This window comes from Erinaceus europaeus, chromosome 22, assembly GCF_950295315.1.
Source record: "Erinaceus europaeus chromosome 22, mEriEur2.1, whole genome shotgun sequence".
NCBI classification, from domain to species: Eukaryota; Metazoa; Chordata; class Mammalia; order Eulipotyphla; family Erinaceidae; genus Erinaceus; species Erinaceus europaeus.
Genome location: NC_080183.1, coordinates 4,248,410 through 4,261,770, shown reverse-complemented (window position 1 = coordinate 4,261,770; position 13,361 = coordinate 4,248,410). Strand labels below are relative to the sequence as shown.

The window sequence follows — 13,361 nt, the reverse complement described above, 5'->3', positions numbered from 1 at the left end:
CTGCACCCCACTTCAGGGCTAATGGTGTCATTAGCCACCCCCCCCACACATGAGGCCTGGGAGTTGTCTTAGTGAGTAGACTGCATGTTGAGCTGATGCCAGGCCCTGGGTTTGAGTTCTGGCACTGCACAGAACTGGAGCTGTGCTGTTCTCTCTCTCTCCCAAAATAATAATAATAATAATAATAATAATAATAATAATAATAATATAACAATAATCTTTTTTTAAAAGGACTAATGAAAAAAAAAAAGAATGGGAGCAAGGGTATATAGCATAATGGTTCTGAAAGAGACTCTCATGCCTGAGGCTCAAGGCCCCAGGTTCAGTCCCCAGCATCTCTATGAGCCATAGCTGAGCAGTCCTCTGGTTAAATAAATAAATAACGGTTTGGGAGGTGACACAGTGGGTAAAGTGTTGGACTCTCAAGCATGAGATCTTAAGTTCGAGTCCTGGCACTGCATGTACCAGTGATGCTCTGGCTCCTTCTCCCACTCCCTCCTAGATAAATAAATTCAAATTTTAAAAAGTATTATTACTAGGCAAATAACTTCCCTGGCAAAGTGTTGGATTTGCATGTCCGAGGCTACTGATTCACTGCCCAGCACTGGAGTCTTGTTGGCTTCTCTGTTTCTTATAAAACTCACTCTCATATGTATAAATAAAATAGATGACTTCTTTTTTAAAAGAAAAAAATATATAGCCACCTATAATTGGGACAGTAAGAAGCTAGAGCCATGTGGCAATAACTGTCTCGTAGGTCATTATTTCCTCAATATAGTGATTTGGAAAGGAACGAGAAAAAAAAAAAAGGGAATCCAATTCTGAGGCTTGCAGTAACACTGGTGGATCTTGAGGACACAGCAAGTGAACGTAGCAGCCAAGTGTGTGACTTCACAAGGTCTCTGGGGGCGGGGGCTGGGGGCTGGGGCCTGGGGGCCTGGGGGCTGGGTGGAGAGCTATCGTTTAATGGGGACAGAGGTTCTACTTAGCTTATCTTTTTGTCTTTTCAAGATCAATTTGATTTCACAAGAGAGAAAGAGGCAAAAGTCCTGCTGTCCTGCCAGGCTCAGGGCCTCTCACACACAAGCCCTGCGCTCCATGCCCTGAGCCATCAAGCCCTCTTAGTCTCTGGGTTCAGGAAGGTGAGGGATTCTGAAGCAGATGGAGAAGGTGTTTGACTGACAGGACTCAATGCCCAGAGCTGTGAACTCTATGAGCGGAACCACTTGGTGAGTTTGTGCTGTGTTGCACTTTGACACAGTCTGATTTATTTTTTTAATATATAAAGGTTTTATCTGATTAATTAGTTGATTGATTTATTTTGCCTCCGGAGTTATTGTTGGAGCTTGGTGCCTGCACTACGAATCCACTGCTCCTGGAGGCCATTTTTCCCACTTTGTTGCTCTTATAGTTGTTATTGTTGTTTATAGCTGTTGTTGGATAGGACAGAGAGAAATGGAGAGAGGAGGGAAAGACAGAGAGGGGGAGAGAAAGATAGACACCTGCAGACCTGCTTCACCGCCTGTGAATCGACTCCCCTGCAGGTGGGGAGCCGGGGCCTCGAACCGGGATCCTTACGCCGGTCCTTGCGTCGTGTGCGCTTAACCCACTGTTCTACTGCCCAGCCCCCATAAAGGTTTTATTTTATTTTAATCAGAAAGATACAGAAAGACAGAGAGAAAGACCAGAGCCCTCTTCTATTCTAGTTTATGGTGGTACTGGGGATTGAACCTGGGACTGCTGGGGCTTCAGATATGAAAGTGGTTTTGCAGAACCCTTATGCTTTCCTCCAGCTTAACATTTTAATTTTGTGTTTCTTTAATAATTTGTTTTTTACTATTCTAAAACTTTTATTGTCTGTATTTATTTATTTATTTATTTATTTTACCAGAGCACTCTGGCTTATGGCGGTGTGGGGGATTGAACCTGGGAGTTGAGAGCCTCACGCATGAAAGTCTCTTTGCATAACCATTATGCTGTACCCCACCCTGCATTTATTTTTTTTTAAAGATTTTATTTATTTATTCGTCATGAATGATGGGAAGAGAGAGAATCAGACATCACTCTGGTACATGTGCTGCTGGGGATTAAACTTATCAGGAGCTCATGCTTGAAAGTCTAATGCTCTACCCACTAAGCCATCCCCCAACTCCTTTATTTTGTGTTTAAAGAGATATTATTTGGGTTAGGTAGACAGCTCAATGATGCTTCTGAAAAAGACTCTCCTGCCTGAGGCTCTGACGTCCCAGGTTTAATCCCCAGCACCACCATAGGCCACAGCTGAATGGTGCTCTGGTCTCTCTTTCTCTCTCCCTCTCCTCCTCTCTTTCTTTCTCCCTGTGTCTCTCTCATTAAAGTAAAAAAAGATGTTATTCATATTCATATAAAATAATATGTTATCAACAATAACATTACATATATTTTACTATTTTTTGAGACTCACCAGAGTAGTTCAGACATGTTGTGTGTGGTACCGGGGCCTGAACTTAGGGCCTCGAGGGCCTCAGACATGCAACTTCTGGGCTTCACTACTGAGCAGTGGAGACATTTTTCCACTGTCAGAATGCCCACAGTGCAAGTCCTGTGCTCTAATACTGAGCTATCTCCCTGGCCCCCCAAATTTTCCGTTTCTTACATTCTGAACATTGAATATCTTGAACATGCTTAGGCGGCTTCAGATTCCCTCTGCCCTGGGCCTCCTCACCAGCACTCCCACCTGCACCCCAACCCCTCACCTGACCGGCATACCCTCCCTCATCCCCAGTACCCCCTTGCCCATGAAGCCCTCCCCTCCGAACCTGCTCCCCCTCAGGTTCTCTGTCCCTGCCCCCAGGATCCTGGTGGCACCTGAAAACATGACAACACTGTCAATTTGGGGTGAGTGATCTGTGGGTCTCCCACAGACCGCCCTCCTTGTCACTGTGAAGCAGGCCCTCCAAGCAGACCTCACAGCACTGAGGAAGCAGAATGGACCTAGCAGGGGGCTGGGGGGGCACCCAGTTTCTTGGCCTCACTCCTAAGGAAGAGCAGGGGCCAGGGTGAGATGTTGGGGCGGAGGGCCTGGAAAGTGCTGAAAAGGGCTGGGGACCTGTCAGGGGGCAGCGTCTTGGGATGGGCACTGCCAGGGATGGGGAGGCCTGTGGAAGCTGGGTACCTCTGGCTAAGGACGTGGGTTCTCTCTTCGGCCTGCCACGTGCCAGGGCCAGGAAGTGCTCTGCTCACTCTCATAAAAATAAATAAACACATCTTTTTAAAAATTAAATTAAAAACTGAAGCAGAGGCTGCCAAGTGGAGGTCCTGGATCAAGAGGGCAGCCAAACGGGGCCTTGGGCGGGGAGGCCTCAGACATCGGCCTCGTGTGGGCGCCAGGCGTGGTGGGCTGTGGTCACAGGGGCAGGGGTGAGAGCAGGACTTTGGGTGGGGCCCTGCCAGGGGGCTCAGGGCCAACAGGGAGCAAAGTCATCAAGGAAGAAGGCCAAGGATCCCAATTCTGTAAAGGAAAGAAGAAAAAAGGGAAAGGAGAGGGGGAGGGAGAGAGGGGAAGGGAGGGAGGGAAGGGAAAGGAAAGGAAAGGAAAAGAAGAAAGAGAAAGGGAGAGAAAATATAAAAGACAGAGAGAGAGAAAAAATAAAAGGAGAGGAATCAGATAAAGAATATAACAAAGACAGGGACAGAGAAAAAAAGAGAAGAATAGAAGAGAAACGAGAGAAGGAGAGAGAGAGAAAATAAGATAGAAAGGAACCGAGAAAGAAAGAGAGGAAGGAAGAAAGTAAAAAGAAAAAACAGCAGGCAGACATAGTCTCTTTATCTTCAAGAGAGATCTGAGCCCTGCTCAACTCTGGCAGGTGCTGGTGCCTGGGATTGAACCTGGGATCTCAGAGCTTTGGGGCATGCAAGTCTGGTGTCCCCGAGGTGTCCCCTCCGGCTGGACCAATACATCCTCTCTGGGCTGCTGGTGTGGTCGAGCCCCACCCCACCCCCATCTGTGGGGCTCCTTGCCTGGGCTCCCCAGAATCTGGGGCCTGAGCCCGGTGCCCCCCAGGCCTGGCCTGCCCACCGCGTGTCCCCTTGGCGCTGCGGCCTAATGATTAGCAGGGTAGCCACAGGCCGGGCGCGGTGGCCAGGAGGCAGCCAGGAGCTAAGCCCAGACTTTGCGAGTTCCAGCCTCTGTGCCCGAGGGCAGCCTGGGCAGCACCATCCGGCCAGGCCTGGCACCGTGGCTTCCCTGGGCTGTGGACGCACGTGGGGTCACCGAGAGGCAAGGCCTCCCCTCCGGGCTCGCCGGGCGGGGACCCCGAGTTCCCCTGCGGCCCCCCCGAAACCAGGGTGGCGCGGGCGGGGCTGTGCCCTCAGATCCCGGAGCACCCAGCCCGGCTTTCGAAGAAAGGACTTTGGCCCAGGGCTGTGGCAACAGCATGACTGCATGGCTTGGCCCCGCGAGGCTGTCTGTGTGGGGTTCTCCAGGATGTGGTCGGGCGGAGGCGGGCAGGGCCCACACCCCGGGCTCCAGGGACCCGCTGCGGTCAGCGGTGGCCCAAAGGGACAGTCCGGAGGACCCAGGCAGGTGGGGGGAGGCGGGGAGGCAGGCCAGGGCGCTGAGTTTAGTGACCGTGCGTCAGAGAGGGGACCACAGCCTGGCTCTCATACACGCCATGTCGCAGGTGGGACTTGAACCCCCTTCCCAAGGGGAAGTGCTGTAATCGAAGTGATGCAAGTGCTATAATCCATCTTTGTCCCATGCCCCTCAGCTACCTTGTGTACCAGACCTTGCTCATAATAATAATAATAGTAATAATAATCATAGTAATCATAGTAATAGTAATAATAAAAGCGGGAAGAACAGCATGGTGGTTTGCAAACAGACTCTCATACCTGAGGCTCCCAGGCCCCAGGTTCAATCCCCCACACCACTATAAGCTAGAGCTAAGCAGGACTCTGGTCAAAATGAATAAAAAAATAATTAATACATAAAGTGAAGAAGGAGGGGGAGGAGGGAGCCAGGAAGCCAAGGAGGTTACACAGTAGGGATGCGGTAGACACCTGGTCCAACCCCCAGCACCGCCACAAGTCAGAGCTGAGCAGGGCTCTGGGAAAAAGAAAAAGGAAGAAAGGAAGGAAAGGAGAAGGAAGGAAGAGGAGAAGAAGACAGGAAGAGGAGGAGGGGGTAGGGAGAGGAAGTTGCTCACAGCTCAGCAGGGAGGTGGCACAGGCAGGACCGAGGGCCTAGCAGGCGTCTGTCTGGTCCCCGGTTCACACCCCAGCACCGCCTGCTTCTCGATCTTATTAACAAATAAACACCTCTTTAGAAATTACGAAAGGAGACAGAGCCTTGTCCAAGGGACCCAAAGGTGCAGAGAAGATTGAATCAGCCTCTAGGACCTTTCCCCCAGATTCACCTGCGGAGCCCCTGGGCCACATCCTAGACCCTTGGGGCCTAGGGGACCCCCATATGAAGCCCCCTCCTCACACACCGAGTCCCCCAGCACTGGGTTTCGCCTCCCTCCTGGCCTTGCCCTTGGAAAGTCCTCTGTTCAGAGCCACCCCCCCCACACACACACACACATGAGCACTGGGCTCTGAAAATCTGAGATTGCTGGGGACAGGTGGCTCCCAAGATAGGGACACAGTGACAGCCCCCACGAGAGGCCACCAGCCACCTGACACTGCCCAGGGACCCAGGATCAACTATGTACCCAGCTCCGAAATAGGCTTCAAAGCCAGTGCCACATGCCCTCAAAGCCCGGCTGGGCGATAGGGTTTCAGGGCCATGCTGGCAGCCCTGGAGACAGCAGCTTCTCACCCCTTTAATTAGCACCTTGGCATTTGAAAGACACCCCAGGACACCTCCAGCCCTTCCCGCTCCCAGATGCTCAGAGAGCCACAGCTAATCCCCCAGGGGGGGCTGCGGGGGGGGGCATTTATGACTGTCCCCAAGTTCCATGATGTCAGTGCCCACTTGTTGGCAATCTCCTTACAAGGCCAAGGTGCCTGGTGGGGGGGGGGGGGAGAGGCTACTTTGGGAAGTCAGGCTCATCCTCATGTGCTGAGGCAGCCCTTCCTGGGGAGGTGGGGTGCCCTAGGGCGGGAGAGAGAGGAAGCTTTGTCCTCTCTGGCTCAGGGTGGATGGAGCAAATTAAAACCCAGAGGAATTTTCTCCTTTCCAACTGCAGATCTGCTTAAGGTCTCATGTCTGGCAAGACAGTTACAGAGAGGACAGCCAGGCTGGGCTTCATCTCCGGTGAAGGGGTGGGGTGGGGTGGGGGCTTGGGCTCAGCTCGGAGGCCCCCACAAATTGCCTCCGAAACATGGGGAATGACACTCCTTCTCCCCCACATGTACCCATGGTGCAAAGGGAATGAGTGTGGGTCTCGGGAATTCTTTGAGGGCCAGAGAGGGAGAGAGAGAGAAGAAAGACAGAGAAGAAGAGGAGAGAAGGAAAAGAAAAAGGAGAGAGAGAGAGAGATCCAGGGAGAAGACACAAGCTTCCGAAAGCAGGACGAAAGCAGGAAGTTCTGGGGTCTTAAGGGAGTAAGAGGAGGTTTTGCTGTTGTTGTCTGAAACACAGACAACTAAAGCAGATGAACTTGCAGAAAGACGGGGGAAAAAATGACCAAACTGTCTCTTGAACTCTGTGGGAACCATGGTGTTCAGCCGCAGAGGCTGGGGGCTCTGGCCCTGGAGGTGTGAGATGAGTGGCGCACACACCTTGGTGTGTGAACCTGTCCCCCCCCCCCGAAATCTTCTGATTTCCTTAACCACTGAGAAATCACAGCTAAGAAAAATGACCTCCTCGACCACCCGCCTGCCTGTGTATCACACACACACAAAGGAAGGGCCTCAGACTGCATTTCCAGACCTGCTTCCACTCTCTCGTGGGCTGTGTGACTTGGCTCTGCCTGCCACCCCCACCCCACCCCACTCTCTGGGACCCTCTCCCCCACCATAAGAGGGGAATGGTCCATTAAGCACCCCCAGAGTGGAAGGCTTTCAGAAAGAGTGTGGGAGCCCCCTCCCATGATCCTTGGCTAGGACAAAAGTAATAGTCCCAAGCAGACAGTGAGGGGATGAGGGCAAGAGGAGCCTCCATGGGCCCAGAGACCCCTCAAAGCCTCTGTGTAAGCTGTGGGGGACCCCCAAGACGCTCCTTAGCCTCCAAGCTCTTCTCTGGGGGTAGCCGAGGGAGCTGTAGTCGTGTGACTAGAACTTGGGATGAGGGTTCCAAGGCAGGAAATACACACACACCACAGCCGAGGTGCTGAGACCCCTCCTCTGGAGTCCACTTTCTTTCTTTTTTAAAGATTTTATTTATTTTATTAGTGAGAAAGATAGGAGGAGAGAGAGAAAGAGCCAGACATCACTCTGGTACATGTGCTGCCGGAGATTGAACTTGAGGGTCTAGTTCCTTAGCCACTGTGCCACCTCCTGGACCACATCCACTTTCATCAGAACCCCCAACAAGAGCTCCTGAAGCCCCCCCATCTCCTACCACCAAGACTCCCCCAAATCTAAGCCCTGGAGGTCATCTGGGAGTGCTGACTGAGCTGCAGTAGGTTTGGGGGTTCTCTTAGCACAGCTGGAAGCACAGCAAAGCTCCAAGGGGCTCAGGGGCTCTCCTGGCCCCGTCCTGGGCCCGCCACACAGAAGGACCATGTGCACAGAGGTCAGAAGTGGTCGCACCCTGCCATGAGATCACCGGACAGGAATGATGGCATCTGCTGACGGCGCACATGGCGGTAACCAGAGCAGCAGAGAGCCCCCTGCCCTCGGCCAGCCGGGCCCCGCGGTGCCCAGAATAGCCCAGAAGCATGTCAGCATCTGCGGAACAGAGACTGGCACCCTCGTCCACTCACTTGTGTTTTCCCGGTAGCTATCAATAAGGCAGGTGTTGCTAGCAGGCCTCATTCCTGCGGCCCCCAGGATCAACATGGCTGGGGGCTGACATCAGGGCCATATGCTCCTGATTTTGATGGATGGCGACCTCAGAATGACATCTTTAATTATAGGCCGGGCGGGCACCAGACTGGCAGGGGCCCAGCACCCGGACCTTCACTCCGGTCGTCTCCTTTTTTAGACCGAAAAAACTGAGCCCAAAGGGGTGGTAGGGAGGTGCCCTGGGAGTCAGGGGCCTAGGCATCCACACTGCATGTCCACCAGCCCCAAAGCAGTGGAGACGTCCCAGAATGGGGTCTCCTGAGACCTCCAGGCAGGGAGGGAATGTGACCGCTGGGGACAGGGGACCTCCCACCAAAGACCCTTGAGGATCAGAACATCAGAAATCCCCAGTCCCCTCTGTCTCTCTCCCTCTCTATCACCCTCTTCCCTCTCAATTTCTGGCTGTCTCTATCCAATAATTTTTTTGTAATTTTTTAATTGAGAAAAATATCTATGTTGGGTGGTAACGCCACTGGTTAAGTGCACACGTCACAGTGCACAAGGACCCAGGTTCAAGCCCCCAATCCCCACCTGTAAGGGGAAAGCTTTGTGAGTAGTGAAGCAGTGCTGCAGGTGTCTCTATCTCTCTCTCCCTCTCTAGCACCCTCTTCCCTTTCAATTCCTGACTGTCTCTATCCAGTAAATTAAAAAAAAAATTTTTTAATTACAGAAACCCCCATGTCCCCCAGACACCCCTATCCCAGGCCTACTTTGGAGCTCTGAATTACAGAACCCTCACTCATCTGCATTTCAGGGTAATTGGTGGTGGTATGTGGGTGGGGTCTGCCCTGGGTAGAGGGGCACTGCTAGCTCCATCCATGGTCCCAGCCGGCAAGTGACAATGCCCTCTGGCTGTGGAAATCCAGCGTAGGCATGATGGGAAATGGCTTTCCATGTGGTGGCGACATTAAGGACCAGGGCTGTCTGTAGGTCTCTGGCCGTGACCCCCAGCCGATAGGGGCTGTGCTCTCTGTCTCTTGTCATTACTCTTCTAATTCCTAAGTGAAACGTTCTGTTTTTTTCAGATCTCTTTATCCATTTACTTAAGACCTATTTCCAACCTCTGGGCAGAGGTTGGAAGCTAGCCTTCTGGTGGATTCTTGATAGAGAGCTTGTATTTGTCACTTTCTAATCCTGTGAGTCATGAGATGAACCCAGCACACTTCAGCCATTTTTCAGAAGAAAAGAAAAAAGGAGCAGACTTTTTCTTTAGTTTCTTTTTCCTTTTTGCTTTCATTCTTTTTCTTTTTTTTTTTTTAGTGATTTACAGGCCTGTTGGCTCAGTAGCCAGAGCCCACCTTGTGTGCTTGAAGCCCTGAGTTCGGTACTGCCAGGTGGAAGGGCGTTCTTTCACTTGGCTCTGAATCGTTGCCTCACACAGAAAAATTCAGTCAGGCTGGGAGGTGGTTGGGAAGTGGCCCAGCTGTCCAGCACATGCACAGCACCCCACGCTCCGTCTCCAGCATCCCATAAAAATAATCAGGGCTTGGGGAGGTGGCCTCACTTATTAGGGCTCAGAACTTGATTGCATGGGGGTTCAGGTTCAAACCCCAATACCACCACAGTCCAGAGCTGAGCAGTGGCCTGTGCTTTCACTCATAAAAATGAACATTTGAACGTTTCTCTTAAGATTTATTTTTTTAAAAAAATATCATTTATTTTAAAATACATTTATTTTAAAAAACGTTTCTCTTAACATTTATTTTTAAAAACATCCAACCCTACTGTGTAAGGTAGATATTTTAAAGTTCTTAAATTGAAAACAAACTTTTTTTATTTGTTTATTTATTTATTTTCCTTTATTGGGGGATGAATGTTTTACAGTCAACAGTAAATACAATAGTTTGCACATGCATCACATTTCTCAGTTTTCCACATAACAATACAACCCCCACTAGGTCCTCTGCCATCCTTTTCCAGGACCTGGACTCTCCCCCACCCACCCACCCCAGAGCCCTTGACTTTGGTGCGACCCGCGAGCTCCAGTCCAGGTTCTGCTTGTGTTTTCTCTTCTGATCTTGTTTTTCAGCTTCTGCCTGTGATTGAGATCATCCCATGTTCATCCTTCTGTTAAGCCTTTACATATATAAATATATTAATTCACTTTAAACATACTTCCAGTCAACCAATCATCCTATAATTCTTAAGTTAGCAATCTCTCTCTTAAAATTTGTTTATTTAAAAAATTTTCAGGTGGGGGTAGACAGCAAAATGGTTATGCAAAGAGACTCTCATGCCTGAGGCTCCAAAGTCCCAAGTTCAATCCCTGTACCACCATAAACCAGAGCTGAGCAGTGTTCTGATTTTTAAAAAAATTCCAGGGGCACCTGGTTGAGCGTACCTGTTAGAATGCGCAAGGACCCGAGTTTGAACCCCCGGTCCCCACCTGTGGAGGAAAGCTTTGTGAGTGGTGAAGCAGGGCTGCAGGTGTCTCTCTGTCTCTCTCCCTCCCTATCTCCCCCTTCCCTCTTGATCTCTGGCTGCCTCCATTCAATAAATAAAGATAAAAAAATTTAAATGAAAAAAATATTTTAAAAATTCCCATCAGTAGCTTCTAAAACTCTTGAATTAAAGAATATTTTCCTTTTTAAGATATTTATTTATTCACTTAGCATTTTGTTAGTGTATTATTATTATTATTATTATTATTATTATTATTATTATTATTTGACTACAGCCCTACTCAGCTCTGGCTTATAGTGGAGCTGGGGATTGAACCTGGGATTTTCCAGAGCCTCAGACATGAAAGCCTTTTTGCATAACCATTATGTATCATAACCATTATGTATCATTATGTATCATATCATTATGTATCATTATGTTGTTTTATTAATGTTTATTTTTTACAATATTTCCAATCCTACTGTGTAAGACAGAAGCAAATATGTGAGTCCCAAATGATGACCCCAGACACCTGAGACCTGAGTCCTGTCAAAACCTCATCGGACGGTAGTGACTTAGAGGAGTAATGAAGGTGACTGTGGCCATGAAAAGTTGATTAGCGCGAGTCCGGAGGTAGCGCAGTGGGTTATGTGACACAAAGCACAAGGACCGGCATAAGGATCCCGGTTCGAGCCCCGGCTCCCCACCTGCAGGGGAGTCACTTCACAGGCGGTGGAGCAGGTCTGCAGGTGTCTGTCTTTCTCTCCCCCCTCTGTCTTCCCCTCCTCTCTCCATTTCTCTCTGTCCTATCCAACAATGACGACATCAATAACAACAACAATAACTACAACAATAAAACAACAAGAGCAACAAAAGGGAAAATAAATAAATAAAAAGTTTGTTAGTGATTTAGTAGTGGCTTACAAGATGATAAGACCACAGGGTAAAATCCCACACTGCGCACACCAAAATTCTGTGTCCTCACCCTCCCAGAAGGCTTCCACTTCTCACAAATCTTGCAGGCAGTTTTGTGACTGCTTTTGGGTTGTTTTGTGTTTTTCTTTCTGAGTCCATGTGTTTCGTTCCTCTAAATTCTACACATGAACACAACCATCCAGCCCCATTTTTATCTGAGGACTCTCCGTACTGTTTCCCAGAGGGGCTGTGCCAGTCTGCATTCCCACAACAGGGCACCAAAAGTTTCCTGTTTTTTAATATCTGATTTTTTTTTAATCCACAGTACATTAAAGGTAGTATCGTTTGGTCAGGAAGCTGTTTTTCTTTAATTTGTCATTTTATTTTATTTATTATTGGTTACAGAGATAAACTGAGAGGGGAGGGAGAGGTAGAGAGGGAGAAATACAGATACTTGTGAAGCTTTCCCCCTGCAGGTGGGGACCGGGGGCTTGAACCTGAGTCCATGCGCACTGTAGTATGTGCGTTTAACCAGGTGGGCCCCCAAAGTTCACTTCTCTTCACATCTAAAAAGATACATTTTATTTAAAATAAATAAATAAATAATAGCATCTGGTGAGAGAACAGTATCCTAGAGTCCCATAAAATGAATCATCTCTTCTGAACAGAATAAGCAGCAGATAAAAAGGGCGCTCTTTTTATCACCACCCCCTGCCGTGGAAGGGTGGGGTTACCTTCCAGGTGGCCCCAGGATCCAGGTGCCCCCTGCGGGGGTGGGGGCTGGGAGTCCCACAGCTCTTGGGTGTCTGGATAGCACCTGCTCCCCTCTCAGCCCCCAAGTTCCTTCAGGTGGGCGTCTGTCCTGGAAATGGGGCTGGGGAGCCACAAAGACCCCAGAGGGCCCTCCCACAAGCTTTCACACACACACGGGCAGGCAGCTCACCCTGGGAACACCTTCACTTGCAGGGGAGCAGGTGAGCCTCCTGAGTCAAGCTCCTGGTCTCCAGGGCACAGGAAGGGACAGGAAGGGACAGGAAGGGACAGCGAGAGCGGCCAGAGGGCCGAGGGCAGTGCTGGTCACCAGCCCAGAGCGGGCAGGCAGCAGGCATCAGTGTAGGCATGCTGCCCTCGTGTGGACAGGGACCGCCCGGGACCCCCCCCCCCCCCCGCCCCAGAGGACCCTCGGGTGGCCAAGATGCTTTGGGGCCCCAAGCCACGGGACCAACCACCACTAGATGGCCATGGCAGGGGGGTTGGTGGTGGTTGCGTGCCCGAGACCCCAGAGTCAAATCGGGGACAAGCGGGTTTTCGGGCAGCAGATCGGTCCTGGGGCAGTCTTCTGGCATTACGGCCCAGGGGTGGGGGCTCTGGGGACAGAAACGCACCCTGGAGGGCCCCCACGCCCCATCTGGATGGGCAGCTGCCCCTCTGTCCCCCTCCGTCCCTGCTGGCATATCCCACCCTCTGGGGTATCCTAGGAGCATCCTAGGCTGACCCCAGATACGCCCTTCTGTCTGCTCAGAGTGCCCCCCTCCAGGCCCCTTCGGCTTTGGTGGGGGCACATCCCCTATCCCACGGCCCCCGCGGACCCTCCTCCCTGCAGCCTCTGGAAGCTTCTGGAACCACAGCCTTGGAACAAGCAGACCGGGGATGGGGAAAGGATGGATTCCAGGAAAATGTGGGAAGGGGCGGGACGCCAGGCTCTGAGGAGTGGGTCCCAGACGTTCAGGGGCTGGGGGGCCCCAGGTTGAATTCCCAGGGCATCTCCCTCCCCAGGCAGGGACTAAGGAACCTGAATGAAGGAGGTGGTACCACCCCCCTCTCAGAGAAGGGAAGGAGGAGCAGGGGGACCTGAGTGGGGCCAGCCCCCTCCCCAGAGTGAGAACCAACTTATAAATCCTGGCGGGGGTGGGGGGTCCCCACGTGCTCGCAGCCTCTCTCCGGTGGAGACCTGCCTGAGGCAGGAAGGTGAGGGTGGGTTTATGTCCTTGTCAGGGTGCAGAAAGCGAGAGGCAGGGGGAAGCTAGGCCACCATGTGGAGCACAGACCCTCCCAGCCCAGCACTCTCTCTCTCTCTCTCTCTCTCTCTCTCTCTTTTTCTCTCCCTGTCTCTGTCTCCCTCTCTTTTCTCT

At 51.0% G+C, this 13,361-nt stretch overlaps 1 long non-coding RNA gene across 1 annotated transcript in view; it reads left to right on the top strand.

The window, feature by feature from the left end:
* The first annotated feature begins 959 nt into the window (after positions 1 to 959).
* Positions 960 to 13,361, top strand: part of LOC132535427 (uncharacterized) — a 54,247-nt gene continuing 41,845 nt past the window's right edge. The window contains exon 1 of the long non-coding RNA XR_009547217.1: positions 960 to 1,229. This is a non-coding gene — a long non-coding RNA (uncharacterized LOC132535427). The remainder of the gene's footprint in view (positions 1,230 to 13,361) is intronic.